Source organism: Mixophyes fleayi, chromosome 5 (genome assembly GCF_038048845.1).
Source record: "Mixophyes fleayi isolate aMixFle1 chromosome 5, aMixFle1.hap1, whole genome shotgun sequence".
NCBI classification, from domain to species: domain Eukaryota; kingdom Metazoa; phylum Chordata; class Amphibia; order Anura; family Limnodynastidae; genus Mixophyes; species Mixophyes fleayi.
This window is the reverse complement of record NC_134406.1, coordinates 163334082-163351669: the sequence shown is the minus strand read 5'-3', so window position 1 is coordinate 163351669 and position 17588 is coordinate 163334082. Positions and strand designations below refer to the sequence as shown.

Genomic DNA, 17588 nt, shown 5'->3' with positions numbered 1-17588 from the left:
TCTGTTTCCCATGACCACCTTTGCATGATGCAGAAGAGGTCATGCAGAATACCAGGAGGAGGAGATAGATGAAGTGCACTGTGCTCTCCAACACATGTTCCTCCTCCTTCCTCTGCAGGCAGGAGTGAGAGCAGCAGCTTGTAGAACTAGCTGTAAAAGTAAATAAAAGTGGGGGAGCAGTGGTAAAAGAGGCATGTGATAGGCTTTTTGGGGAGGTCTGATGGGCATGTGGTGGAAGTCTAATGGGTATATGGGAAGGTTTGAGGAACATGTGGTGAGGCCTGAGGGGCATGTGGAGAGGTTTGAGTGGCATGTGGGGAATTTTGGAGTATAAGTGGGATCTGAGGGCATGTGGGGGTCTGAAGGCATGTGGAGCTATAATAAAGCAAGTAAGAGGTCTCAGTGACATGTAGTGGAATTTTTGAGCAATTGAGGGATATATTTGGTCATTTTCGCATGAGTTATGTGTGCTTGTGAAGGTCGTTTTCGGGATGTTTTCTATTAAAGCCTGGAGGGCCAACATGCAGACTGTGATACCCCTTGTTAACTTTAAAGGCTTGGTTTAGAGTACTTTGATTGTAAACAATCCTATCACATAAATGAAAGGCAATGCAACTACCTATTCTAATAGATATTATCTACCTATTCTAATAGGTAATGTCTTACAGTATATGTTGAATCACAATGTGCTCCTTGTAAAAGGTCTGTACTCTAGCAAAAGAAAATAGACAAGCTTCCCCCAACTAGAAATAGGTATGGATTTGGGTGTCCTTCATGCCCTAAACACTGGATTCTTACTCTTTTTCTTATTTTGCAAACCTCTAAAAATTAGGGTCAGGACGGAGTTCATTTTTAAAGTTGCAGTATGTTTAAAATGGATGGCCAACCCATAAAATTTTGCAAGCCGATCCCTCCATCTTGGTAAATATTCCAGACAGATGTGCTTGGAAAATTCTAAATTTAGCAGATAATCTTTACAATGATGATGGTTTCAATAGAGTACTGCTAATTGTGTGGGGTCTGAGATAGGGGAACATGTTCTAAGAATGTCATAAATATACTTATGTTCAGTTTTAATTGAGATTTCACTTTAAATAAGTGTCACTTGTAAACTCATGTTCATCCTTGTTATTTTTAATATTACAATACAATATTACATTATATTCTTGTTGTCCCGCTCACAATTCACCATGAATATTTTAAAGGTCAAATTAAGAAATGTTGTCTGTCCAAACCTTACTTTGCTACTCTGTAAGACTAGAGCTTCTATAGGAAACTTTAATGTTTCCAACGTTTGTTTTATAACATGTTTTATAAAATAGCACACAAAGACCAAATAAAAGAAACATCTATGAAGTATGTCTATTAAACTAGAAGGCTCTAGAGCATGCATCATTAAATATGACTCAAAATTAATGTACTCTAAACTGGTAAGTACAACAACTGTGTCAAAAAATAATATTTAACTCATATCATCAACAGGGGAGGGCTGGCAAAAATTAGTACCCGGGGGCTAATGTTTGCCAGTCTATTAGGAACACTTTAAGAGGGAAAAAATGCAGGTGGAAGAGTGACCCAACTCAAGGTATCCCACTATGTGACCAGCCCAGTGCGCAGATGCTCCCCTGCCCCACAGCCCATCCTGCCACTGGTCATCAACTTATTCTACATCTAAGGAACATTTAACAGCAAGCTGTCTGTTGAATTAACTGTACTTACAACTGATATTTCATCCTTTCCAATATAAATTGGGTGGTCTAAGCAAATTGAGAGTTAGGGGTAAATGTTTCAAGCTGAGATTTTTCCAGCGAGTTTGAAAACCCAATCAGATTCTAGCTATCATTTCTTTAGTACATTCTACAAAATGCTAGCTAAAATCTGATTGGTTGCTATAGGCAACATCTCCACTTTTCAAACCCGCCGGAAAACTCTCTCAGCTTGATACCTTTACAAATCCATTTGTTTTAAAAAAAAATGATACACAAAGGAGTAAAAATCACCATAACTGGCTGATTCTCTCATAGTAAACATCAATTGTTTAGTGACAAATATCTGCTATTTAGATTTATTGTCTAGATAAAACCTCACATGTCATGGTAAAACTTTTGGAAATGAATGGAAACATCTCAATGGTACAAATGTAGCTTTTGGCTCTTTAGGTAGCGTGAAGACCCCATTGTACTTGAAGAAGCTGGTGGTCTCAGAAAGCAAGTGATGTCTATTTACATACCACACACATTGGTACTCATCAATCAGTACTTCCTTATTGCAATTAAAATACTAGAACTATTATGCTACAAATAAAAGTTGTTTAATGGTGACAAACCAACAAATACATTTTATGATAAATTGGGTATTTAAAAATTATAGTGCTTTTGAAATAAAATAATATATAATATAGGATAATCCATTGTTAGGACCTGTGCTTAAAAACACAGAAACAGCTACTGCTGACGGAAGACATTCTGCAATTATTTAAATAACTGCATTATTTATTAAGCAAGATCCTTTTTTTCTCAGAAATACCAAATTTACATTATAAAAATAGTCCCACATGATGAGTTTGAATTATATTATGTTTTCAAGTAGTTTGATAAGAGGATTACTGTTAATAAAACCAAGATAAGTGCTAAACTGTGACAATTAACAGTGTTTTAACCATGCCAATACAGGAGCTACAGTCTTAATCCTTAAATAAAAGAGCATAAAGTGCTTTAATGGGATTTATCTCTTCTGGAATGAATAACCAGCATTGGATTATGAGTTTGCCGACAGGATGGTGCCTATATTGTCAATTGAGAATGCAGAAGGTTTAACAGTATTTGAAAAGAAAGAATGCCATGTCATATAGAACATTATCCTTTCTTCAAAGAGCCCACATATTTTGCATTGCTTAATTAAACTGGCTTAACTACTTATGAACAAATACAAAACATACTAAAGACTAGTAATCTATAACCTCTCTAGACATGGAAGCGCAACTTTGTTAGCTTGCTGTGCATGCTGGGAGTTGTGGATCAGTAATGTCAGGGCAACAGGCTACTGCCTAGCTGAACATGCTGATATTTGTAAGTAAACAACAGCTGGGAAGCCAGAGCACAGCATGCTGGGAGTTGCAAATCAGCAGCATCTTTAGAGCCTACATGTTGCCTTCCTCAGATATGAAGAAAGAATGTTGCTCTTGAGCTAAACACATGTTACATAATATGTATTTGCACACAAAGATTGTAACTTCACCATATTTTTTACATTTGACAAGTAACATAATTTAATACAGAAGAACCAGTATTACCAAATTGTCAACAAAATAGACAAGGTAAATCAATGACGGGTTGTCAAATTTCCCTACTATTATCTATGTCCTAGGGCGGCCAGTAAATAATGTTAAAATGCAGCAGTAGCATTAGGAAGCATTGACTTCTGTACGTAATTACTCTTAGAAAAGCTTAGCCTAATCTTGAAAAGAAATGCGGTGTAGGAAGAAATTAAATTTAACATAGATGAAAGGTTTATCACATTAGCATTTTTACATTACCAGATTTGAAATTCAGAGCAAAAGTGAAAAGCTGTTTCTTTGTTCTTATGTAGCAACACAAGGAAGTTTCTTTCACTTTTTTTTAAAAAAAAAAAATATCAGCATCTCCAAACCCTTTGTTGTATAAGAAAAAAAAAATGACTCTGTAAGTTGTGTGTGACGGCTCAGCAGAGGCAGCAGTGTGTGAATGGGAACTTGGCACAGGATGCTTCATGTGCTCCCCTCTCTATGCAAGGAGACTCTTTTGGAACAGTGAATATGCTTCAAAGAGATGCTGTGACATGATCACCCTGAGCAAGTATCCAGTCCTCCTCTATTCACACAACGAACAGCATTGCTACTTTGTACTGTATTCAGATGGGTCTTCTGCCTTGCAAGTGAAAAGGGACAACCACATTGATACCTTGTTAGAGGGTGTGTGGAAAATACAAAACAGATACTCATTGCAATTTCCCTGCAGCTATTTGAAATGAATCCAATTAATAAACTGGATTTCTGCATGGAAGTGAAGGAACGGTTTCTCATTAATTTCTGCCTTGGAGCTTGGGTTCATAGTCAAAAGCACATATATACATAAAAGAAAGTAATGAAGTGCTTATTTGATTTAAGTACAGTGCACACATAACGAGCAATTCCGTTTTGAAATATTTGAATCTCCCATGTAATAGGGTGTAATGTAAGTGGGATGTCTACTCTCTAACATCCCCTCCAGCAAAGTAACATTTTCAACCCCAATTAGTATTTCAGGGGAAGTGTTTTCTCCATTCTCAGCATAGTAAATCAGCATTATGTGTACATGAATGGAAAACATCCAGCCTCATTATTAAGGCTTGGTAAAGATAGCGGGATCAACCTTTTCCATCATGTTGTCACAAAAGGTGAAAAGGAAATTAAACCTTGAAAAAAAAGTGTGGAGAAGCCTCTTTAATTTGTTAATAGATAAAGAGTAATATTTAAGTCAGCTTAGCATCACTTATCCATAACTTGACAGAGTACCACTTTTTAAAATGAAAATACTGTTCCACAATATATTTGCATATTATTTAAGTAACATATAGCCTTTGAAGCCAGGAAACTTTACAATCTTCTAAAACAGATAATAGCTTAAAGTAGATCATAGGACTTTACCGCAACTAAACATAAAAGTTACTTGATACAACTAATGGACACACTGCAATTGCACAATTGTGTATTTACATTTAAATCTAAATCAAGTATTTATCTAAGGAATAGTGTGTTCTGAATACTGTATATTATAAGAAGTTACAGAGAACTGTTCATGTTTTTCAACAATCAGTTAAAACAGGTGCATTTTATTGTTTAACATGCCATCATTTTATTTCTGCTGCAACACTGCAGAAACAGATATATGTTATTTTACTAGTGTACATATGCCTTGTAGGTTACTAGTTTTCATTGAGCAACACATGAAGTACTTACACACACATTAACTTCACACATTTTCTTTTAGCTCAATTATGTTGTATTTAAGATCTGCATTTAAAATGTCTATACACTTATTAAATCATTACAGTCACAACCCAAGCCTTTATTTTTATGAGATACATGCAGACTATAAATATATAAATTAAAACGGCACCATACCTTTTTCCTCCTTTGTTACAAATTGTTGCTTGAATCAGGGATATTCAGTCTTCTTAGGATACTTCTGGTGAAAGTCTATCAGTTGCTGTAAGGGAAAAAGTGCTGCACATCAATAGCTATTTTGCTTAACCGTCTCTTAAAATAACAAAAGTTGAGTTTTCACTTCCGAGGCACGCAGTTTCAATGAGTAGTGAAGAACAGTTTTAAAATGACACACCAATCAACATCTGTGCTTCAGACTGCTATTCTCCGTCCTCTTTCATCCCACCCCCTCCATGCTGATTCATTGAACAAGCCCTCAGAGACTTACATAAGAAGTCATTCATAAGTAAAAGTCTGGGGATGTATTGGCTGTGCTCAGTAACAATAAAATAGAGGACTTACACTCAATATAATAATATTTAAAAATTAGTTATACATTGATCAAAAACTATGTTGTATCTTCAAACATAAAATCAAATCAGACATAAAGAACATTTTTCAAATTCTGTTTGTACTAATCTGCTACCAATACCTTATTTCATTAGGCTGACAAACAACGTACATATAATCTAGGATATAAAAGAACCCTGTAACCTTCCTTTAATATTCTGTGTTTAATTGGATGCTCTCTGTACCTAATTAATCTCCAGTCTTTTAATGGTGTATATCCTTTTATGCAAATAAACAATGCATCTGAGCTGGCCTTTTAAATCATTATTAATCAGAAATTACAGTACTTGCAGAGAATGCTGTCATTAACAGTTGCAGCTACTTACATCTTTTGCTTGCTCTAAGATGCTGTCAGATTACTAATTGTGCAGATATTAGTGTGGCTACATCTATGCCATGTGAGCAGCATGATTATGTGTGAAACCTATTGGGTCTTTAAACCTGATGAGTAACAAGGACATAAGGATACATTTCTCTGGTGTCCTTTTCTGAAATAAGAGCTCCAGGGAAAAGCAGAGCTATGGTTTTGTTTGCTGTGCACTATGTTATATACCTCTGATTAATTATATTTCTTAATTAGCAGCTTTCCTTAAACAAGAGACATGCCTTTAATTTTAATTTCAAGTACATAAAATACTTTGATGCATACATGATGGAGATTCTGTAATGAGACAATTTTTTCAGGATTCAAATGAAGCTATCTAGTCTCTTAATAAAATGAATATTAGATAGCTAAGATATGTTTCAAGTATATCATGCTCCCTTCAGAACCTGATGGGCTGGTCCAAGTGAGTAACTCATTGTTTTTTTACCAAACTTGGTAGGTGCTCCCTCTTACAGCTCAAGCACACACACCCATCAAAACCAACACCATGGCTAAATTCATGTATATGATACCCCCATACTTGCACTCTCTGTTTAGAGCAGCTCTTCTTTTCTTATCCACATACGTGGAAATTTCTATACTGATTTCTTTCACTCCTTTTACCTATTGCCTGATTTACTCTGTTCACTCACATCTGATTAATAATCCTTCCCCTGCCATAGTTCCCACTCACACCCGCATTTTCAACTCATCCCCATCCACTGGTATTTTTTTCTTTTCCATTAAACAAGTAGTTATGACACCAGTTCTCCAAAACATCAAACTGTACCCATTATCCTCATGAATTAACGCCCCACATTACTTCTACCATTTACTTCCAAATTACTAGAAAAGTTGTTTATCTCTTGCATGGTGATATTTCGTAATTCCCAATGTCTGGTAGACCCTTTATAATGTTGCTTTTAGACAAAACACTCTACAGAAACTGCCTCTCTAAATTTGGAAATTACCTTCATATTGCTAAATCTACAGATACATTTTCTGTACTCATCACACTCGATCTGTTAGCTGGCTTTCGCTGTTGACTACTCTCCTCTCATTCAAATTCAACATTGTCTTGGTTTCAGAAAGACTGATTTGTCCTGGGTTTCCTCGTACCTCTCTCACCACTATTTATCTATTTTATTATTTGCTGTTGGTTTGTACCAGGTTTAGGCTCTTGAACCACTCCTGTTCTCTCTCTATATGCTATCGCTTGGTGACCTCATCAGTTCATTTGGACTTGACTACCAACCATATGTAGATGATAATCAGATATATTTGTCTACTTCTAATCTCACACCTCAAAATTCAGTCTAAATTCTCTAAATAAACGAAAAATCTTCAGGTGCTACTTGTATTGAACAATATAATCCAGCAGATGTTCCCAATAGGGGGAATTGTCGACTCCCCTTAGAATCACCAACTTTAAGAAAACCCAACAGCATATGGAAAGTGCTAAAATGAAAATATAAATTAACTCAATTTATAATATATATTTAATATGGCAGAAAAAGACTAGATAAGGATTGACTTAAAATATATATTTTAATGAAACACAATAATTAAAAAGAACACATTTAAAAGAGTGTCTTTCTCAGTAAACCAAGATAATAAACAACTACAACATGTAGAAAAAATACATACATGTGTATAATAATTCTAATTATACATATGAAAGAAGAATTGATATTATTATTGTATGAGCACATAAAACGCTTCTGACCAATAATACATGTAACACATGTAGAGAGGCTTTGAGATTGTAATTAAAATATCAATAACAGAACCACTTCGGAACCGTTAAAATCCCAAATAGTGTCCAATCTTCTGGCACAGATGTTTTCAGAGTATTGTATCCTCTTAGGGGCAGATTCAGTTTGGCGCAAGGTGATGCAATATGTCTCCAGAACAGTCCATGGAGACACATCGAGTCAGAGTTTTTACAGAAACCTATGCTACTTTGTCCCATAGACATGAGCAGAAAAATGAGAAGAGATTTCTTACCATAATAGCAGGCAATATGCTCTCGTGAACTTTGAGACGATGTTCAGCAGCACCTCATCCTGAATTGAATTTACCACATAGGGGCATATTCAATTGTTGAATATCCCTGCGGCATTAAAACTATTACCATTATTACTGTAATAGTAAGCTGGATTTCAGCTCGCGGCTCAGGGAGCTGCGAGTTGAAATCCAGCGAGAAAAGTACCGCAATAACTTTTTTTATGCGCTCTATTACCGTAATAATGGTAATAGTGCGCGGAGTGTGAGATTTTTGGCGTTTACGCCAACAATTGAATATGCCCCATAGAGTCAGAAATCCTTCCCCAGCATAATTTTCCTCCTCAGTTCAGTAAATGGGCAGTGTATCCATATATGTTCTTACACAGATCAATAGATAACCACCTTAATACACGAACAGCCTCAGAGTTGCCTGTTACTTTCTCAGCTCATATCACAAGTCCACTGAAAGCCAATATGAGTACAAATATCAGTACTGTAAGACTCTCACCCGATATGTTGTCATGCGCCTCCTATGATTCATCAGCCTAAATCTGTATTATCTATGATATAAATGCTTAGTGGCGTGTGTTAGTCTGTCTGTGTATGTGTGTGTGTGTGTGTGTGTGTGGAAAAAATAAAACCAAGCTGCAGCGCCACCTGCTGGGCGGAGTTATACACTGACCTACTAAATTCTTAGTGTGTGTGGAAAAAAAATCTCAGAAAGGGCTGAAATTTGGTATACTAAGATGTTTTTAATTTGTTAATTTAATTTGTTAATTGTTAAAAGTGTTTATAAAGATTTTAAAAAAATATATATATATTTCTTGAAGGAGAAGTGACAGTTGGGAGTGGTTGGTGGTTGCCGGGGGTGACAGTAGGGAGTGGTTGGTGGTTGCCGGGGGTGACAGAGTGAGAGGAGTGTGATACTCAGGACCACTGAGAGAGATCCCTGTGTCTGGATAGACATCTGGATAGATGTGGCGATGAAAATGAAGGATGAGGCGATGGAGAAGAATGATGAGGTGGTGACATGTGGACAAAACCGCGTTAAAAAAGGGCGCTTACGTCGGGAAGTAACGCTCTTCCCCTGAGGAGGCCTGGGCTATGGCCCAAATGCATGACAAGAACCTTTTTAACACCTTAAGTAGCTTGATTTTACTAGAATGCATGAGTATCATGCACGGGTTAACTTGTACTAAATAATTATACTGAAATGTTGTTATACCTTATCACATAATGTTACAATTTACAAACGTTATTAACATCAAAAGTGTATTGACATTAATGTGACCGTTTATTGAGCATAAGATCCTGGGCTAGCAAAAGGTAGCCCAATCATTTTGAATTAATCATTCATATAGCTTTATTTGTGCCAGAACATATGTTTATCTTATGCAATCAGCAGCCTTTCTTAACTTATATGAGAAATCCATTAGTCTGTCAGTCTCATCCAGTGTAGAATGACCATAACAATAGCCTAAGTCCTCCATTAGTTCTCCAAATAGACAGAAATGATGTTTTCTTTATTAAACTCATAGCCATGCCTATGCTAAATGACCTTAAATATATTAATGAACCATCCAATTGACAGTCATAACCACTATCTCTGTTAAAAAAATGTGTTACAACACCCAGATTGTAGAAAACATTATAATCCCTATATAAATCCATATAATTATAGAATATCCATATAATCCATATAATTATAGAATATGATCTATTCTAAATATTAAATAGGAATAAATCAATCTCCAATATGTAAAGTGATATAATAAAGTACGTACTTAAAGTTAGAATGTAAGTTCTCTGAAACAGGCGTCTCTTTACCAATTGTTTTGCATGTTATACATACACACACACACACACACACACACACACACACACACACACACACACACACACACACACATATATACACCTATCTACATCATCTACAGCTATATCTATCTATCTATCTATCTATCTATCTATCTATCTATCTATCTATCTATCTATCTATCTACATAGACACAGGGTTATGGATGAACATAAACAGAATGAAAGAAAAGGATTAAGCTTTGAATGCTCCTCACTGGTTGCAGTGAAGCTGCAGTGAATTTGCTAATAAACTGCACATTTCAATTGAATTTTATTGTGTTCTGTGCCCCCAAAGTTTCAAAACAATCCTATAGAATTATGATCTATGTTAAAAGAAAATAATGTTGCCTCGGGCCAAAGACCACAGAGGGATAGCAAAATGGGGGCATTGTCAGAAACTATTTTGTCTTATTTGAACAGTTGAATTGTGTAGTGAGCTCTGTAGAACTGCATGTCCCTCCAGCAGTGAGGAGGATACCTTGGTAAAAGACAGTAGCCTACAAGCAATGACAGCAAACGGTGGGCTATGTTAGCAAAGTTAAATAGAGAAAAAAAGTCAGAGTTATAAATTCTGACAATGAAATTGCTTTAAGTTTTCCTGGCTCTGTTACCTATTTAAAGTTTGTAAGCTTTCTCATGCACATTTTCTAAATACTCCTTTTTGTAATGCTTATGAACATTTTTATATGGCAGTATATTTGCAGCAGGCAGATATAGATATGTATTAGATGACAACTGACAGCCTACTTTTAAAATACACAGATACAATACAGATAGCTCTGGAAACCCCAAAGAAACGACATTAAATAGTATCTGTTGCTCAACTGTAATATCATATATAATTGACACGATCACCAAGTGTTGCCTCCTACAGTTGCAATGAGGAGAACATGCTGTTATGCTGTTTGATGGCACTTGTCTAGCGTAGCTTACATATGACAATGGAAGGCAATGCAAGAGTCATGGATTACGTGTGTGAGTGCAGTTGCAGTTTAATAATTCTGCAGCTTTATGTAAAATGTTCTGTTAGCAGCAGATAATTCAGGACATTGTCCAGGTGTTGCGTTTAAAGATGTTTTTAAGCTCAAAAGCTGCTTATAGTTACTCTACAGCAATACACATCACATTCGTGAGCTTCTAATTTTCAGTTTTCTGTCTTCTATACCTTTTTTACATTTACTGACTACTTAGGACTGTCATCTAGAGGCAGGGAGTTGTGTTAATTTAGAAAACAAATACAGTACAGTTGCTGTTACAGTAAGCATAAGAATAAACATTACTATAAAGACCCCACTTGACAATTACTTGTCATGTTAGTCCCATCTTTCTTATGAGTTCTTCAAGCTGGGGTCTTGGTAGTGGCTTTGTCAAAGCACCAGCTGTCGTCTTGTCAGCCTCACAGTATACAGAGACAATCACATCAAGTTCCACTAGGTCACATAGGCGGGGTTATCTGACATGAATATGCTTTGTTCTAGCATTGATCCACTCACTATTTGCAAGTTTTATACACCCCTGGCTGTCTTCATATATAACTATTGGTTGAACTGTTGGCTTTCTAGGATCCTCTAACAGCTGGCTAGATGAAATCACTTCATGGCTAGCAATATATTCAACCTCTGTAGAAGATAATGAAACTGACATTTGTTTTCTGTGGAATAAAGAGATTCAACTATAACCTAAATTGAACAAGTGACCACTTGTTAACTTGCAATCACTGGAGTCATCAGCCCAATCTGCAATCTGCATCCACATAGCCTTAAGGTCACTTTATTCTATTTTCATATTTATGTCTTGGGTCAGTTTAAGATATTACATGATTCTTTTGACTGCATTCCACTCTCAGTTGCCATATTTGGCTGCAATATGCAATATCAATGCTACAGGTAGACTATAATTTATTTTGCCTAATCATTGATGGGCATGAACATTGGTCCACACTAGAGATGGGCGGGTCCGGTTCTCCGAGAACCGAACCCACCCGAACTTTGGGTATCCGAGTACCGAGCTGAGCAGCTCGGTACTCTCCCGCCAATTCCGAATCCAAATCGAGGCCGAACGTCATTGTGACGTCGTCGGATCTCGGGACTCGGTTCTCGCGATACTTCAACTTTATAAATACACGCCTCCACAGCAATCCATCGCCATTTGACAGAGGGAGAGAGCAGGGTGTAGTCATAGGCTAATTAGAGCAGGGACAGAGAAAGAATACAATATTGTTCTTGCAATTGCTCTAACCAAAATCGCTAGTGCAGAGAGGAGGATAGAGGTTTATTATTTTTTCTTCATATTTGGCACTCCCCAGCGCTTTTGGGTTGTCCCCCATAATTGTGCATTAATATTTCTGGCTGTCAAAAGTCATATCTGTCAGCAGTATCTACTCAATAAATGTTAGCACTCCTCAGTGTTTTTGGGGTGTCCTCTCTAATTGTGCATTAATATTTCTGGCTGTCAAAAGTCATATCTGTCAGCAGTATCTACTCAATAATTTTAAGCACTCCTCAGTGTTTTTGGGGTGTCCTCTCTAATTGTGCATTAATATTTCTGGCTGTCAAAAGTCATATCTGTCAGCAGTATCTACTCAATAATTTTAAGCACTCCTCAGTGTTTTTGGGGTGTCCTCTCTAATTGTGCATTAATATTTCTGGCTGTCAAAAGTCATATCTGTCAGCAGTATCTACTCAATAAATTTTAGCACTCCTCTGTGTTTTTGGGGTGTCCTCCCTAATTGTGCATTAATATTTCTGGCTGTCAAAAGTCATATCTGTCAGCAGTATCTACTCAATAAATGTTAGCACTCCTCAGTGTTTTTGGGGTGTCCTCTCTAATTGTGCATTAATATTTCTGGCTGTCAAAAGTCATATCTGTCAGCAGTATCTACTCAATAATTTTAAGCACTCCTCAGTGTTTTTGGGGTGTCCTCTCTAATTGTGCATTAATATTTCTGGCTGTCAAAAGTCATATCTGTCAGCAGTATCTACTCAATAATTTTAAGCACTCCTCAGTGTTTTTGGGGTGTCCTCTCTAATTGTGCATTAATATTTCTGGCTGTCAAAAGTCATATCTGTCAGCAGTATCTACTCAATAAATTTTAGCACTCCTCTGTGTTTTTGGGGTGTCCTCCCTAATTGTGCATTAATATTTCTGGCTGTCAAAAGTCATATCTGTCAGCAGTATCTACTCAATAAATGTTAGCACTCCTCAGTGTTTTTGGGGTGTCCTCTCTAATTGTGCATTAATATTTCTGGCTGTCAAAAGTCATATCTGTCAGCAGTATCTACTCAATAATTTTAAGCACTCCTCAGTGTTTTTGGGGTGTCCTCTCTAATTGTGCATTAATATTTCTGGCTGTCAAAAGTCATATCTGTCAGCAGTATCTACCAAATAATTTTAGCACTCCCCAGTGGTTTGCGCTCAGAATGGATTCAAAGCAGTCCACATATGATCTGAATGAGCAACCAGGTTCTGTCACCAGTCCTGATGTTAGTGTTCCCAGTACGTCATCTGGCCAAGGCGATGTCAAACAACAGAGTGTTTTCAAATTAGTGCAAAAAACAAAAACCCCAAAAAAATTTACTGTATTGAAGCGAAAAAGAAGTGTAACTGAGCAAAAGTTAAGTGTCGATAAAAAAAAAATTGCAAGCATGCCATTCTACACACGCAGTGGCAAAGAGAGAATGAGGCCTTCACCTTTGGCTATTAGTGGCAGATCCCAAAAATTTACCCAGCCTACAATTGGTGCACAACTACTGTTACGCGTCAAAGCTGAGCTGCAAGATAACAGTGAGGCATTACAGGAGAATATTTGCTCTGATTCACAAATGACAACAATCCCTGTGGAGAGTCCATCCAACAGTAGGATGTCTAATCGTGAGCATTCTTCTGATGTGTGCCTTAATAGCCCGAGTGTAGCCGGTGATACCCAAATTGAGGATGCCACTTTGGAATTAGAAGAGGATGAGGGGGAGATTTGTGTAGGCGACGAGGGCGCTAATGATGATGTTGATGATTATGATGCAGACAGATACCAAATTGCCTTTCTCAATTTCTATTTATATTCTAGATTATATAACGGCTGAATAGTTTTCTATTTTACTCCTAGTGGAGAGAGGATCTGATGCAGACAGATACCAAACTGCCTTTGTCCATTTCAATTTATATTGTACAGTATATAACGGCTGAATTTATTAGTATTTTATACAAGTGGAGGGGAGCCTAGAGAGACAGAAACCAAACTGGCTTTCTCCATGTCAATTAATATTGTACAGTCTATAATGGCTGAATTTTTGGTTTTTTTAAAAAAGTGGAGGGGGGCCTATAGAGACAGAAAGCAAACTGTCTTTTTCCATTTCTTTACATATTTAACTATAAGTGTAGGGTGTAATATACATCCAAAGACGATGGCTGCATTGCCAATATGCATAGATGGAGAGGAAGACAATCTGTTTTGTGTGTAGAGTAGGCCTACCAACGAAGAATTAAACTGTTTTTTTGGATGATTTATTACCTCAACAATTAGATTACTTGTCTCTAAAACAGTTGGAGCACTAAATTGGGTTAATTTAGGCCCAAAAACATGGATTTTCCCAAATAATAGCAAAACAAAACCAAACAAAACCAAAACCAAAACCAAAACACGCAATGGCGGTTTTGCAAAACCAAAACCAAAACCAAAACACGACGGTAATCCAGATCCAAAACCGAATCCAAAACCAAAACACGGGGGTCAGTGACCATCTCTAGTCCACACACATACATGTGTATATGTCCAGAGGCTGTTTAGCTCTGCTACTACTATTTTTCGGAAAATATTTAATTCCATTGTTCCCTTCAAAGTACCTTTCATGATCTGGCTGCACTGATCAACCTTGTTACCATTAGTGATGTTGTAGCCACTTATGAATGTAGTTCATAGGTTGGTTCTGCTTGGCGGTGTTGACTCCTTGTTTGCATTTTAGATGGTATAAATAATTCAGTGATTTTTACTTCTGCAATAGTATGATTCCTTTTTGTCATGATACATCAGTCATCCTTCAATGCCGCAACAGGTTGCTTTCAAGACTAAGTACACATAGCACACTATTCACTGGTATTGTTCTGGTGGGTGTGTAGGCAATATAGGTAGTCTTTCATAGGATATCCTTTAGCTTTCATAACTCTTTGGAGTTTATTTACTAAACGGCGGGTTTGAAAAAGTGGAGATGTTGCCTATAGCAACCAATCAGATTCTAGCTTTCATTTATTTAGTGCATTCTACAAAATGAAAGCTAGAATCTGATTGGTTGCTATAGGCAACATCTCCACTTTTTCAATCCCGTCGTTTAGTAAATCTAGCCCTTTGTGTCTTATGTGGGTCATGGTGAGAGAGGAATCTTTTATCATTAGTCATATGACTCATGTTAAACACATGTATGCATTGAGGACACACGCACACTAGTGTTAAAGGCAGCCTCAATATCTGAAGTGCTTTCATTTTCTTTTTTTCTCTACTGTTGTAAACAGTCTTCAGCTGATTCATTATAGCTTTTGGACAAAGTTCCTTGCATGCAACACATCTATGTGTTTTACGTTGCAAACTATAGCTTTTACCCCATTGGTGATTCTGCTCCGGGCACATTGCCATTGTTTGAGCTCTCTGTTTTCCTCTTGTAATCATCCACAAGCTTGCCTTTACCATATTCTAGCATAAGCTGCTCATCTGGTAGCCACTACATGGAAGTCTTTATTTCTTCTCCAATACCACAGACACACAGTTTAGTTTGATATCATTTTGCTTAAATAAAATTAATTGCTACAATTTGCTCTTTCGTACAATTTCTGTAGCTCATCCCACAATTATTTTGCAATTTTACATTTGCATATGTATCCAGTTCAATTATCATCTATACTAAGGGAGATGGTGCTGTGGACTTTTGATGTTTCATAAATCAATGATTTGGGAGTGGAATGGACGTTGCCTCTTTTATGTACTTCCATGTACCTCCCTTGTTAAAAGACTCTTCACTTTAACCTTACATGACTTGTAGCTCTGGTTGCCAGATTGGCTATTAACAGTCATTTTTAAGCATCTCACTTTCATTGTTTGCCTGGGTCCATAACCTGATAACAGCAGAAAAGTCAGGACATAGTCCAGGCATTATGAGGCCAAACATGTTTTTAGCTTGTAAGCTTGCGAGCAGGGCCCCCTTACCTCTCTGTCTGTCTGTCTGTATTACCCAGTATTGTCTATTATTATGTTTGTCCACAATTGTAAAGCGCTACAGAATTTGTTGGAGCTATATAAATAAATGATTATGATCATGATGATGATTAAAGAGCAAAACTTAAAAGCTGTTTGCTGTTTTTTTAACTACAGCAGCATACTTCATAGACAGGGCTGTTACTAGAGCTGTGAAATAGGGCATAATTACCAACTTTAGAAAGTTGGTTTCCAGGAGCCTGCCGGGGGAGGTGGGAGTGATGGGAGGCGGGGCTCCAAAATGCGCGTAATTTGGACCCGTCCCCGCGACGTAATGACGCAAATGCATCATTTGACAGTGGGGGGTGGGCTAAACACCGCAATTCCCCGGAAATCGCAGCATTAGGGACCTAATTATGCCCACTTCACTAATGGGCACTTCCTAGTGAAGTGGGCAGATCCGGAAGATTGCCACATTCTCCAGGGAGTCCGTGAGACTCTCGTAGTTTATGAATATTTTAGGTTAATTTGGTTAAAAGTGAGGGCTTGTGGGGGGGGGAAGCATTTTTTGTTTCTCACCCCATGGGCTAAAATTTTAAGTTACAGCTCTGTTCATAGTTAACTGTAAGTTTTGCATTTTCAGTTTTCTATGCTCTTCTTACTTTATTGAAAACGTAACTCTACCTACAGTGAGTTATATTAAGCTACAAAACACATCAGTACACTAGTTATTGCAATAATCATACAAATATACACTATTCTACTATTTTCACATTTACTAAATGCTGTATAATAACAGCTAATAAAAAAGGTGAGGTTGAATAATTTGTGACTACAGTGTGCATAATATATGAATGATGAGGATGAGATATATGAGGGATGCATATGCAGGTGAAGTACATGGTTTGGGATGTACAATGTCCCAAGAAAATAAAGTCTATTCTCCAAATGTCTCCTGACGTTAGCCGGGAAGCAGGCCTTGTTTTCACCTGAGATAATATTCTGGCTCAAGTCCCTCATTCAGGCAGAAGTTGCACAAGCTTTGGCCGCTGGGAAAGTAAAAGTGGCTCAGTGGGTCAAGTTAAATTTGCATATTAGTTTTTGTTACACATGAACATATGTTTCCCTTTATGTCAGGTTTGAAAGTGGTGTGTTATCTGTAACCAGAGTGGCCTGCATATTAGACTGACAGATAATAACATTGTAATTACATAACAATACTATATTGTGTACAGTCCTGTAGACGAAAAACATTTTCAAAGCTGGAAAGGTCTTGTTGGGGTAAATGAAGTGGAATGATAAATGAGCTATAAATGGAGATTGAGAGTTAAAGGAGAGTGTTGCTTGTAAAGCTGTGTACACACTACACAGTTTTCATCCAATAATTGGCTAAATCAGCCGACATACGACCGCTCGTTCAAAAGTCGGGTCAGTGTGTGCAGTGACACGATGGTCGAAAGTCTGCCCAAATGGACGGATGTCGCCTCATTTGGTTGGTCGTACCGTTTAATATTTTCGTTCCAATCTCGTTTCCGCTGTGTAGTGTGTATAAACTTCTGACCGATCTACAACAGTGAGTATGAAATTACAGTCATTGCTCACGACAACAT

General features: G+C 37.2%; 1 protein-coding gene across 2 annotated transcripts in view; it reads right to left on the bottom strand.

Annotated features, from left to right (window-relative positions):
• CDH20 (cadherin 20) overlaps positions 1-17588 on the bottom strand; it is a 205719-nt gene that overhangs the window by 67359 nt on the left and 120772 nt on the right. Inside the window, exon 2 of one of the 2 annotated variants that reach the window (XM_075212939.1) lies at positions 5141-5225. The gene's annotated coding sequence lies outside the window, so the exon portion shown is untranslated. Of the gene's footprint in view, positions 1-5140; positions 5297-17588 lie in introns of those variants that run through there. The other variant, XM_075212938.1, reaches the window with a different exon arrangement.